This window comes from Pollachius pollachius, assembly GCF_949987615.1.
Source record: "Pollachius pollachius genome assembly, chromosome: 16".
NCBI lineage: Eukaryota > Metazoa > Chordata > Actinopteri > Gadiformes > Gadidae > Pollachius > Pollachius pollachius.
Window position 1 is genome coordinate 19,288,295 of NC_136949.1, and position 11,371 is coordinate 19,299,665.

Here is an 11,371-nt window from a genome sequence, read left to right on the forward strand (position 1 = left end):
GGCACTTGTTAAAGATCACACTAAAGGCCATATGTCAACTCATTTTGTAGACAGAAGGCCTGATATCTAACTCCAATGCAATTTTCTGTAGTTGAATAGTCTAATATCTCTGTGACTGAGGAATCCTGAGTCGAGGACAGCCCTAATAACGGCACCTGAAATTATATATTCATGTTTTTTTTTTTATTGCTTTCTTTTATTGATTTTGATTTTGCCATTGGTTTAACCAAGCTATCCTTGTTTCAGAGTGTTAAGCTTAAATACATTTGTATAATTTTTACTTGCAGCTATGTGAGGCCCTAAACATTCTTTTTCCCAAACTGCGGAATGTTTCCGGTGGGTGGCTGGTTTATAAAGCTTCAGGTAGGCCAACACAAGTGTGTTTTGTTTTGCTCATTAATTTAAAAAAGTACATATTCAGCAGCTTACTGCATATTATGCAATGCAAACTTTTAATTATTTCTTACAGATTGTACCCAAATAATCAAAATATACTCTTCAAACTCATTTATGTAAATGTATTATTAAAATGATCTATGTTGAATTTGAATATTTTATTTACTTTGTGTTTGAAAAGTAAAAGAGACAGGTGAACTCTTCAGACTGGACTGTATTCACACAAAGAGTCTAGTCAATTGGCCTTAAAATATATTTTATACATTGTTGACCATTTCTAATCAAATTTTCCTATGCAATATTTTCTACAGCTGGATGGGGTTGCCGAAAAATCACGCTTGTGCCTCCTGAAGATAGTGGCTATTCAGGCAGGATCCTGAAGTTTGCAAGTCGTGGGGCCAAAAATCTCTTCATAGCCCCAATTCAGGAAGAACTGAGCACAAGTCCCCTACAGTTGGATGACAAGTCTTTCAGGAACGTGCCGAAAGCAGACTGTCAGAAGTGTGGACTACCAGTTCCGCTTCCACTCCTGACAGAACACATCAAAACATGTGATGTCATTGATGATATAGTCATTGAAGAGAGGGAAAGTAAGAATTATTACTTCTCTCCATCTGCTTCTAAATATCTGGGCGGTATGAATGCCTAGTTTGATTGCGCCCTAAGATAGCATATTATATAGCATTTTTAAAACAAAATAATTCTGAATCCTTTGGTTCTATAATAACAGTGTTCTTGCTTGTAACTTCAATTTCTCAACAGCAGATATGCAGGAATGTCCTGTGTGCACACAAATCTTCCCAACAGATTTTATTGAGGCACACGCTTCGGCCTGCGGGGAGAGGTATCCATTTACTTGTTTGTCCTTTTTCTCTCACCAACAATTGTCTACTCTTTGTGCAAGTGTAACACAAAATATTTGTATGTGGCTAGTGCAGGGAATGAGATGCATGCAAGTACGATCAGTGAGGAAGAAGCAGCTATACCTGGAACATCCGGAGGAGATAGAGATAGAGATGGAGGTGAGGATGCTTAGGCCCGTGTTCTCTGAATGCCATTCCCCTCTGCCCCATTGAATCTTTTTTTTATTTTTCTTATTAGGCTGGTTCACCATTGCTGACCCCGCCAAGGCCATAGCGCAGTGTGTGGAGAATCATCTCAGCCTTCACAAGGAGGAGAATCCATTGCAGCTAACCATGGACATAAGAAGTAGTCCTACCGAACAGGACATGGCCCTGATCTCCTTTTACAAGCCGCCAAATGTGGAATGGGGACGACCCCTGAACTGCAGACTTGAAGGTTGCTCCAACATCAAGTTTCAGTTGTCAAATTAATATTTTCAAGTATTTCCTTTATCTTTATTCTGTCAAACTGTTTCACAGGAGATACTGCTATTGGCCAGGGTGTGACTCGCTTTTTTTTGTCCTCCTGCATTGAAAAGCTGAAGTCTGGATTTTCCATAAATTTTGGTATGCAATTTAGGTGTATGGCATCCTTTTAAATGCTCTATTTGTTTAATGTTTATTTCAGGTGGGATAATAACGGGGGAGTCCAGTTCAGCACAGACAGTACTAACACATGTTTTTATTTAATGTATTTTTATGTGTTGAACAGCAAATGCCGATGTAACGCGGCTTTTTGATGGCGAGCCTGGCCATTTGGTCCCATCAGCTCTCATTTTCTTGTCGAAAGTGACTTGTTCATGGTGGCGGGGAGAATGCTAGGCCACTCTTTCCTTCACGGAGGACCATCCTTGTCTGGACTCAGCCCTGCTGTTGTTCATGTACTGCTTGGTGGGAGTCCTGAAACGGCAACTCTAACTTTGGAGGATTGTCCAGACCTGGACATCAGAGAATTAATAAGGCTTGTAAGTTGACGGTATAATCCTGGGAAAGACCAATTAGAACACAGCAGCATTTATCATTGCTGTGATGTGTTATAGCCAGTACTTTTTAAAAGGGCACATAGTACCTAGCATTACTCAACTTTGTATCCTAATTTGCTTATTGTGCTTCTGCCTTAAAGCTCGGAGGAGAATCCACACTATCGGAGAAGGATGCAGCAAGTGTCCAGGAATTGGCCTACGCCTGGGACCTTCCATCCATAACTGAGACCAATAGGAGATGGATTTTTGAGAAGTTATTGATCCATGCTGTGAGTGAAAGTTTGAGAAATGTTTGCTTACAAAATTACAAGTGGCAATTCTTCTTTTCTAAAATCTGAGTTATGTGCACATTGTTTATCTGTCGCACAACATTAGGCAAAATTATTCTGGTTAATTTATAACCAAGGAAACAAAGTGTCACGGTTTATGTAAAATGTTTTACTTCGTATTTGTCAAATTATTTTCCTGGAAACATAAAATATGGTGGAGTCACTGGTCAGTAATAAATGCAAAAGTGGTTTTATCACTAAACTGGAGGGCACAGTATCATGTTACTTAATTCCCTTGTGGATAGACACATAACAAATGTATATTAATGTTATTATATTCTTAAATTGTCTTTTTCCAATCATTGACTCTCAGATATTGCTTTGAGATGAGGTATTTTATATGTTATACCCTGTCTTGTTACTATAAACAGGTTATCGGCCGTGTCACAAGACAAATAAAACAGCTCAGGCGAGGTCTCAAAGAAACCCCAATGTGGACAGTACTGACCCAACGACCTGACACAGTGGACAGGCTTCTCCCAAAAGAGGGATCTGGGAATATAAACTCTGAGGTACATTTTTATTAGTGATGTTTTATCAAAGACCTACAAAAGAGCACAAAAGTGATATGCAATACAATTATGATAAAGAATTGCAAGGTTCCCACAGTCATGAAATTCATGACTGTTCATGTCATGCCATACAATTAGAAAAACTATTCTCAAGGCCTGGAAATGTTGTGGAATTAAATGAATGTTGAGGAGAAAGGTTATTATTAACACTGTTTTTGGCTGTTTGTCCTCATCTTCTCATCCTCCGGGAGTAAGTCTTATAATATTGCACTTTAATGGATATATAGAGCTTCCTATTAAAAACTATTCATATCAAGTAATTGAAATGGTGTATAATATTTTTTAAGTTCATGAACAACTTTTGAACATTCATTGATAAAATTGTGTCGTAACCCTGGATTTTTCAATTAAGGTACTTCTTCAGCGAATCACTTGGCCCCGTGAGGACGACGAGGACGCAGATTATTCAGTCGCCACGATATGCTGCATTACAGGCTATCTTCGACAGTTCATTGCTCATGGTAGGTTTACACAATGCATTTGAAAGTACTATTAAAATGTTATTTGGCTACATATATGTTTAGTATTTACTTCACATTTAGGTGAATTGTTTTTCATTGTAATGTTGTTTTGAGCTCATTTAGATATTTTTGGTGAATTTCATTGTTTAATCTCCTCCATAGCTACACCAACCGAATTGACTGATCTGGTCAAATTTTGGACTGGATGGGAGATCCTTCCAAGGAGCCTCTCAGTCGAAGTAGTCACTGGCAGATACCCCACAGCCTCCACCTGCTTTGAGGCCTTGCGGGTCCCAGGGCATTACAAAGATTATACATCTTTCAGAACTGATGTTCTGGCCAGCATTTCATCGTGCCAAACAGGATTTGGTCTGGTGTGACCAAAGACTTTCACAGATTCTTGGGACGAACAGAGAAACTAGCTGCTGTTTCATTTGGGTTGGAGCCAACACACATCTAATCAGGCTAATGGAATATTGCAATCTGACAAAAGAACACACACTCTTACACACACACACACATACACACACAAAAAAACAAACGTACACACAAACTCATACAAACACACACACACACTCTAGATTTCTAGATATTATTTGATCTTGGATGTTACATTATCCACCAGTTATGCTTTTTTGAGTTTTGTTTTAACATTTCAGATGGTTACGTTTCACTGAGTGTTGAGCCCTATGTTACTGTCAAACGGATCAGTGAAAACTGTCAGTTTGACCCCGTTTGAAGCATAACATCTATAAATAAATGGTTGATATCATTTTTTTGCTTTATAATTATTACTTTTCCTAATTTAATGACCACTGGCAAACACAAAAAGTGCAATAGTTCTTCCGCTGTTATATCCAGTATTACTACACAGCCTAGGCTCTGTAAACTGGTATGTAAACAGGCCCACCGTAGCTAGCAACATGCCTGTTTACTAGGGCTGTAACGATACACCAACTCACGATTCGGTTTGTATCACGATTTTTGACCCACGGTTCGATACAGCCCACAATCTTTTCTAAATTAAAAAGCATTTTATTTAAACAACGCTTATATAACAATTAACTTAATGTAACATTTAATAACAAATCATTTGGAACACTGAACAGATTCGAACAGAAAGAATACTATTAAAGTATAGCTAAATTAATTAATAAATGACCAAAGATTGCAGTTGGAGGATGCTTGCACAGATTCGAACAGAAAGAATACTATTAAAGTATAGCTTAATTAATAAATAACCAAAGATTGCAGTTGGAGGATACTTGCAGGTAGGCAAAAACCCTCAACTAGTTTGGTTGTTTAGTCAAATATCCTATAAGCGCTTCTTATTAGGCTATGTAGCTAAAAATAATGACATAATCAGGCCGTATAGAGTGCAACATGTTTAATAGCCTAACTTTCAATAGAGGCGAAAAAACATGAACGTCATGAACGTCGCGAGGCATAGCGTTACGAGTAGCCTATGTTTGTGCGCGACAATGGCAGTGTGCGTATGTTTGTGTGTGAGTGACGTCAGCGAGTGAGGACGAGCGAGGAGAGCGAGCGGTAGCGTGTGTCTAGTGAAGAAGCGAACGAGTCCGGTAGAATAGAGTACCCATCCTGTCAATAATCGGTGGTCGCTTCATTCCGACCTATAAGCAGACCAACTGCCGGTCAAATCACACAAAACAATAGAGACAGCGATCACACAGGCAATTTTTTTCGTGCTTGGCCCACTCTGGATAAATGTCGTTCATATCGCATGAGGACTTTGACGGCTGTGGAGAAGTACAATCCTTCGTAGCCACGGAGAGCTGTCATCACAGAGAGGGCATCTCGTCGCATACTTACGGCATAGATAGGAGGGGGCGTTGTCAGCAGACTATTATTTCAACAAATTATTAGCAAATTTCAATCGGACAATTTGACCGGAGAGTTAGAAAGGGCGTATCGTGCTTCTGCCTCCTCACACCGAGACAGGTTCGTGGCTGTTTACAGAGGCTGTGTAGTAAATCTGGATTTTTTTTATTCAGGGAACACAAAGTATGTACAGTTTCTCCTAAATCAGTGTTCACATCAAAGCTTTGACAACATCCATTAGGTTTTACACAATTTGGCTTTAAAAAAAAGAGTGAACGTAAACTGTTAAATGTTTCAACAGCCCTCATCTATAAATTAGAGGGGAAAAAGCAAGCCAGTTTAAAATTGTGTTAACAAAAGTGTAAAACTCAAAATATTTACATTTCTTTTTCACCTTTTATAAATGTTATTTGATTTGCATGGCAAGTTATCACTACTGTTGAAATGAGGTAAGTCAAGAAGGCCATGGGAGATGGTTTGAAATGTTGTTTTTTTCCCGCTCCACATCAAGATCATTCCAGTCCAGACGTAATGACGACCTTCATCTTTTGGAGCCCGCTAACAAAACCAACGGGCCTCATTAATGTGGGCAGTCCAGCGATAAACGATTTGCTCTGATACAAAAAAATGACAGTTACATGACAGACATGGCCTATTTAAGCCAGGGTGAGTGGGTTTATGTCTCTATACAAATCTCAATTCAGTTCTTTCACAGGGAAAGAAATTGTTCACAAAACTGAACAGTGGCAATGTAAATATCACAGCCAAAGGACTGGGATGCAGCTCTTGGGTTAACTGCATGTCTCAAAGATGTCATTTAGTCATCAGTCAGCGGGCATTCTGTTTCTGGGACAATGATGCCTGAGTGGTCATCACGGGGAAGTCCACTGTTTTCCCACTCAATTTCTGGAATGTCCATACCCTAAAAACAGAATAATTTTGAATTTCATGCAGTATTATCTGGATAAACAGTGGGCACATTTTCACATATGTCTTCTTGGATTCTAATTTAATTGCTTAAACACGAGAACCAGACTACTTATTAAAATCACATATTTTGCACGTACCTCTGTGTTATCTGGGCCAGGAATCGGGTGATGTGCATGACCCAGCACCCACAGTTGGTTAGGGGTCATCTGGCTCTCTGTTCTAATAGGATGATTGTCCCAACCACTGCGAAAAGTGTCAAGGTCATCCTGCAGGCGTGGAAGGAACACAAAGTGGCAGCAGAAGAGGTGTGTAGCATTGTCAATGCTGAGGAAGCCCTCCTCTTCAAGGTAGTGGAGAGCATCGTAGTAAATGTTGGTTACAGCTACCCACAGGTCTCTCCACAGCCGCTCAATCCTGTAAAATTATGAAAATTAACTAGTATTAATGTCATATTAAAAAAGACCTTCCACTCAACTTCTTGCATCCCCAAATCAACAGGAAACATTGATTGTCATGTATTTATTTTTTAAATATATTCCTGATGTGACCTTTCTTTATACTGTGTTTATGCATACAATTTAATTATAGTTACATACTGCGTTTGTACCCAAATGTGACATCAGTGGGGTGGCAGCTGTTAATTAGCATTATTTATTCTGTTGAACAAACCTTTGGTTGTGAACACTCTTCCCAGATATAAAGCTGCTCCTCCCAGTGCCACGGACTGTAAACATGAGTCGTGCAACATCCACGTTTTCCACCCCATGATCACCACGTACCCTAAGATAGACAAAAACATACAGTTCCTGTACTATTGATTACAGTATATTGGTTGGATATTAAAACAGTGCAACAAGAGTGGTTGAGCATCTGAATAAAAAAAACAGTTCAAGTCTAAAATTATTGATGTGGGATAGTAGTGTTGGGCACTGTTGTACTCAGGTTGAAAAAGTATTCAGAACTACTACAGTAAAAATTTGTATTATGAAATTGATGTGTTTAAAAGTATTGAAGTATTAAAAGTCGTGGTTTGTTACCTCTAACAGAGTTTTTATATAAGGTTCTTACCTACTTTTCAATGAAAATTCAAAACTTTACTGTCATGTTCCATGACTTCATTCAATTTAAAATATGTAGGCACATAAACCGATTACAGGGCACAATAGGAGATGGTGAGGAAGAGAAAAGTGAAAGAGTAGAGGAAAAATCAGGGTACAAATACATTTTTACTTAAGTACAGCACTTGAGTAAATGGACGTAGTTACTTTCTTCCACTGGTTGTACTGTACTATAAAAAATAAATTAAAAAAGTAAAATTTAAAGTATACATTTACCTGAGAGGAAACCCAAACTTCTCAACAGATTGTTGGAAGAAAGCCAGGGTAGTTGATGCTAGGTTGTTGGAGGCTGCACCAAGATACATTATCTGCAGCACAAATGCAATTACATCCTATGAGAGACTCAACTATTTAATGATTATAAAAATGTGTACACTTTGTCCTGACAACTGTGTTTACCTTACGGGAAAATCCATCAATGCCGCCAAAGATAACAATGTTGTAGCTGAAAGGTAAAAGGCAGAATTTGTCAACTTTACATTCTGCAAGTATGAAAAAGTGTTAAAACAGAGAACAGAACAGTTGCTTACATTGCTTAAGGTCAAAAACATCTTAATTCACTTGCATTTTTTTTTTACAAATAATTACCGAATCAATTTATGGTTTGTGTCGATATGATTCAACGACTGGGGACCTGGAACTGAATAGGTCCGTCGAGCAATACATCCTAAATGGACCATTCGGGAGATGACACCAGTGGTGTCAACACGGTGCATGGACGCTCGGACACGGTTATACTGCACCCTCAGTCCTCTGGCTTGCAGAAGTCCCTTCACCATTCGGTATCCAGAGTGAGGCTGTCGGGATTTAATCTCGCTCACACACTGGTCCAGCTCTGCATCTGACATGGTGCTGTATAGTGCCTTTACTGAGAGATCATACTCAGCCATGCGCCGGTAAACTGTCCTTCTTGACATCCCCAAGAGTTTGGCAATACAAGGGACCGACAGATTAAGTTCGAGAAGTTGGCGAAGGTAGTCTGGGGATATGACCATTCGCTGGCGCCCAGCTGGCCCTTCCTCAAACTGCAAAACTGAAACATGTTGCTTCCTTTTTTCTTTTTCTAAATTGATTTCACTGTATAGCTGTGTTAGTGCATCTAAAATTGATGGACAAACAGCAATTTCAGAGGATGCAGCATTTAAAAACACAAGTTCTTGTGTGCAAGTGAACTCCAAGTAGTCCAGATCCAGAGGCATGCGACCCAGAATATGTTCCAATCGAGAACGGAGTCTTTCTAACAGGTGACTAAGCAACATTTCCTAAGAGAAGGAGAAAAAAAATATGTAATGTAAACCAGCAATAGATAAAAAACTTATGACTTTAAGAACAGTCTATATTTCAATTGATGCATCTACAGCTGAAATCTGCTGCAGTCATAGACCTAAATATTAATCAATAAAAGGAAGTAAATCTGTGCCATCGGATTTTGAAAATAAAGACCCATTGAATTCTAAGCACTGAATATTTATGCATTGAAATAACCTATCTCAAAATAAAATGTTTGTATTAATGGATATTTGGAATAATTATTAGCTATTGCATATATAAACCCACACATGCATAATCCCATTCACAAATATATACAAGTTTTAACAATTCTTGCTACACTTTTATTTAGTTATTTATTTAGTTTAATTGAGTATTTATGTTTTTTCTTGAAGTTTTACATTACATACATTGCACATATTGTACCCCTGAAATCATCAATATATACGTTATAAACAGCATAAACAATGTACATGGGGTGAGTAGTGGTGTAAAATAACGTGAATCTGCAGTGGGAGCATTATTTGATAGAGGCAATTGGTCTATCCACAATACTGTGTAACGTGCGATGGTGTAGGTCAGGGTTAGCATGAAGGAGGCAACATGCGAGAGTCTCCTCACGGTACTTTTAGTATACTATAAGCTTTTCACCATACCACGCCAGGTCTCCACAGCACTATATATATTTAACACACAGGTGGAAAGTCTTAATATGAGTTATTACTAAATAACTCATATCAAAAAGGGAGACTTCGATCGTATATTGCTGTTTATTCTAGCAGAGCGGAAGAGCACGCACTACTTCACTCCACGTTATCTCGTATAACCAAACAAAAGAGGGCGGCGCCCCCTAGTGGCGCTACACATTTTAAACCTGACTGTTAAACTGTACCCCTGAAATCTTCAATAAAGACGTTATAAACCAGCATCAAAGTATGCCCGTTGACTTGCGCTAGCCTAGTCTCCAATGATAAAGATCACCAAGGCTAACTTGAGAATCAGGTCCTATGTCCAAAATTCCGAACTACCCCTATTTTTCAATTCGACGTCCTTCTTATGTACAAGTGTCCGTTAGTATTGTCCATTAGTGAATCTTACAGAAACAACCCATACTAATGGCATATAGATATATATATATAGAAAAATGTACTCACCGAAGCACCATTACTGCTGCTGTTTCCGTTGGACATGGCTAAATCTGTTATGCCTTCCCGCGTGAGAATCAGGTATCCAACGAGAATGACGCGCCCACTCGTTTGACCGCGATCTAGCATCTAGGATCGATTGCTCTTTCTTGGGTCCCCGGATGTTAACACTGAATTTCGTACATTGAATTTTGATGGTGACTTTGGCGGACTGAATTTTGGGGCGTTGAAAATATTTGAGTTGAATATTTTAACGTTGAATTTTTTACCGTTGAATTTTTTAACATTGAAAAATAAAGGTGAATATGATAAATTGAAAATGTAAAGAGTTAAATTCAGAGGCAAAAAATTCAGATAGGTTATTTCAATGCATAAATATTCAGTGCTTATAATTCAATGTGTTTTTATTTTCAAAACCCGATGGCACAGATTTACTTCCATACTATAGGGTCTATAGCATATAACCACCTTTTCTGATTACAGTTTAATGTAACAGTAAGCTGGCAACACCTCAACTGCAAATGAACCGCACGGAGATTACCATGGCAACCGGTCAAACAACACGGCGATCTGCGCGCGCATCCGCAGTGTTGATAGAGAAATAACCCCCCCATTGAACGAAGTTAAACCGAGTGAGCGTGCCGTTCACTGACACCAGAATGAACGAGTTCACAGTAACGTTCATCAGGCAGTAATACAGTACGTTCAGTTCACGTTCGCCCAAAATATGAACGACTTCATGAACTTTCGTTCAGTGAACGCGTTCAGGCACAACACTGAAGATATATATATATAGTCTATATTTGTAGTGTAAACTCTGAGTGCACCACCGTTTGTGACCATCGCAGCTGCCCATCTCTGCATTGGATTTTAGATGGGTTGCTCATGTGACTAGGTCAAAGCTCTGGGGTTTTAGCCAATGAGCAACAGGAGGTTGTTACGATTCAAGACGGGGTGGACCCAAACGCACGGCACAAATGACCACAGACGAGAGCGGTAACAGTTGAACAGTTTATTAATCCACGGTTGATTAAGGTTGGTGCTGGTGGTTGCACCCGTTAGGGATAATCCTGAATCCGCGGACTGGGTAGTCCGAACCGGGGTTGGATGAGTCGGCTGGCAGCCGAACCGACAGCCACACCCAACGATTCGGTGATGATGGTAACTCCGACAGTAGAGCAGGGTTGAAGTATAGTCATGATGGTGATGACTGGTAGAGAGACAGAAGTATTAGGAATGCGCAGACTTGAACAGGAGTAAACTAGAACACTAGGAATACAGGGTATGAAGAATCAGGAAGCTACTCAACAGGGTAAGTACAACTGACGATCTGGCGAAGAATGGTTGGAAGGCTGGGGTAGATATACTGGTGATCCTGATTGGAGATGACTGTCAGGTGCGGGTGATCAATGTGGCTGGATCGG

The 11,371-nt window shown here is 39.4% G+C and overlaps 1 long non-coding RNA gene across 1 annotated transcript; it reads left to right on the plus strand.

Moving 5' to 3' along the window:
• Positions 1–2,110: 2,110 nt before the first annotated feature.
• On the plus strand, positions 2,111–3,567 carry LOC307088206. Its single transcript, XR_013812549.1, has 4 exons — positions 2,111–2,263; positions 2,422–2,550; positions 2,982–3,122; positions 3,535–3,567. It is a non-coding gene; the product is annotated as an uncharacterized lncRNA (long non-coding RNA).
• The last annotated feature ends 7,804 nt before the right edge of the window (positions 3,568–11,371 follow it).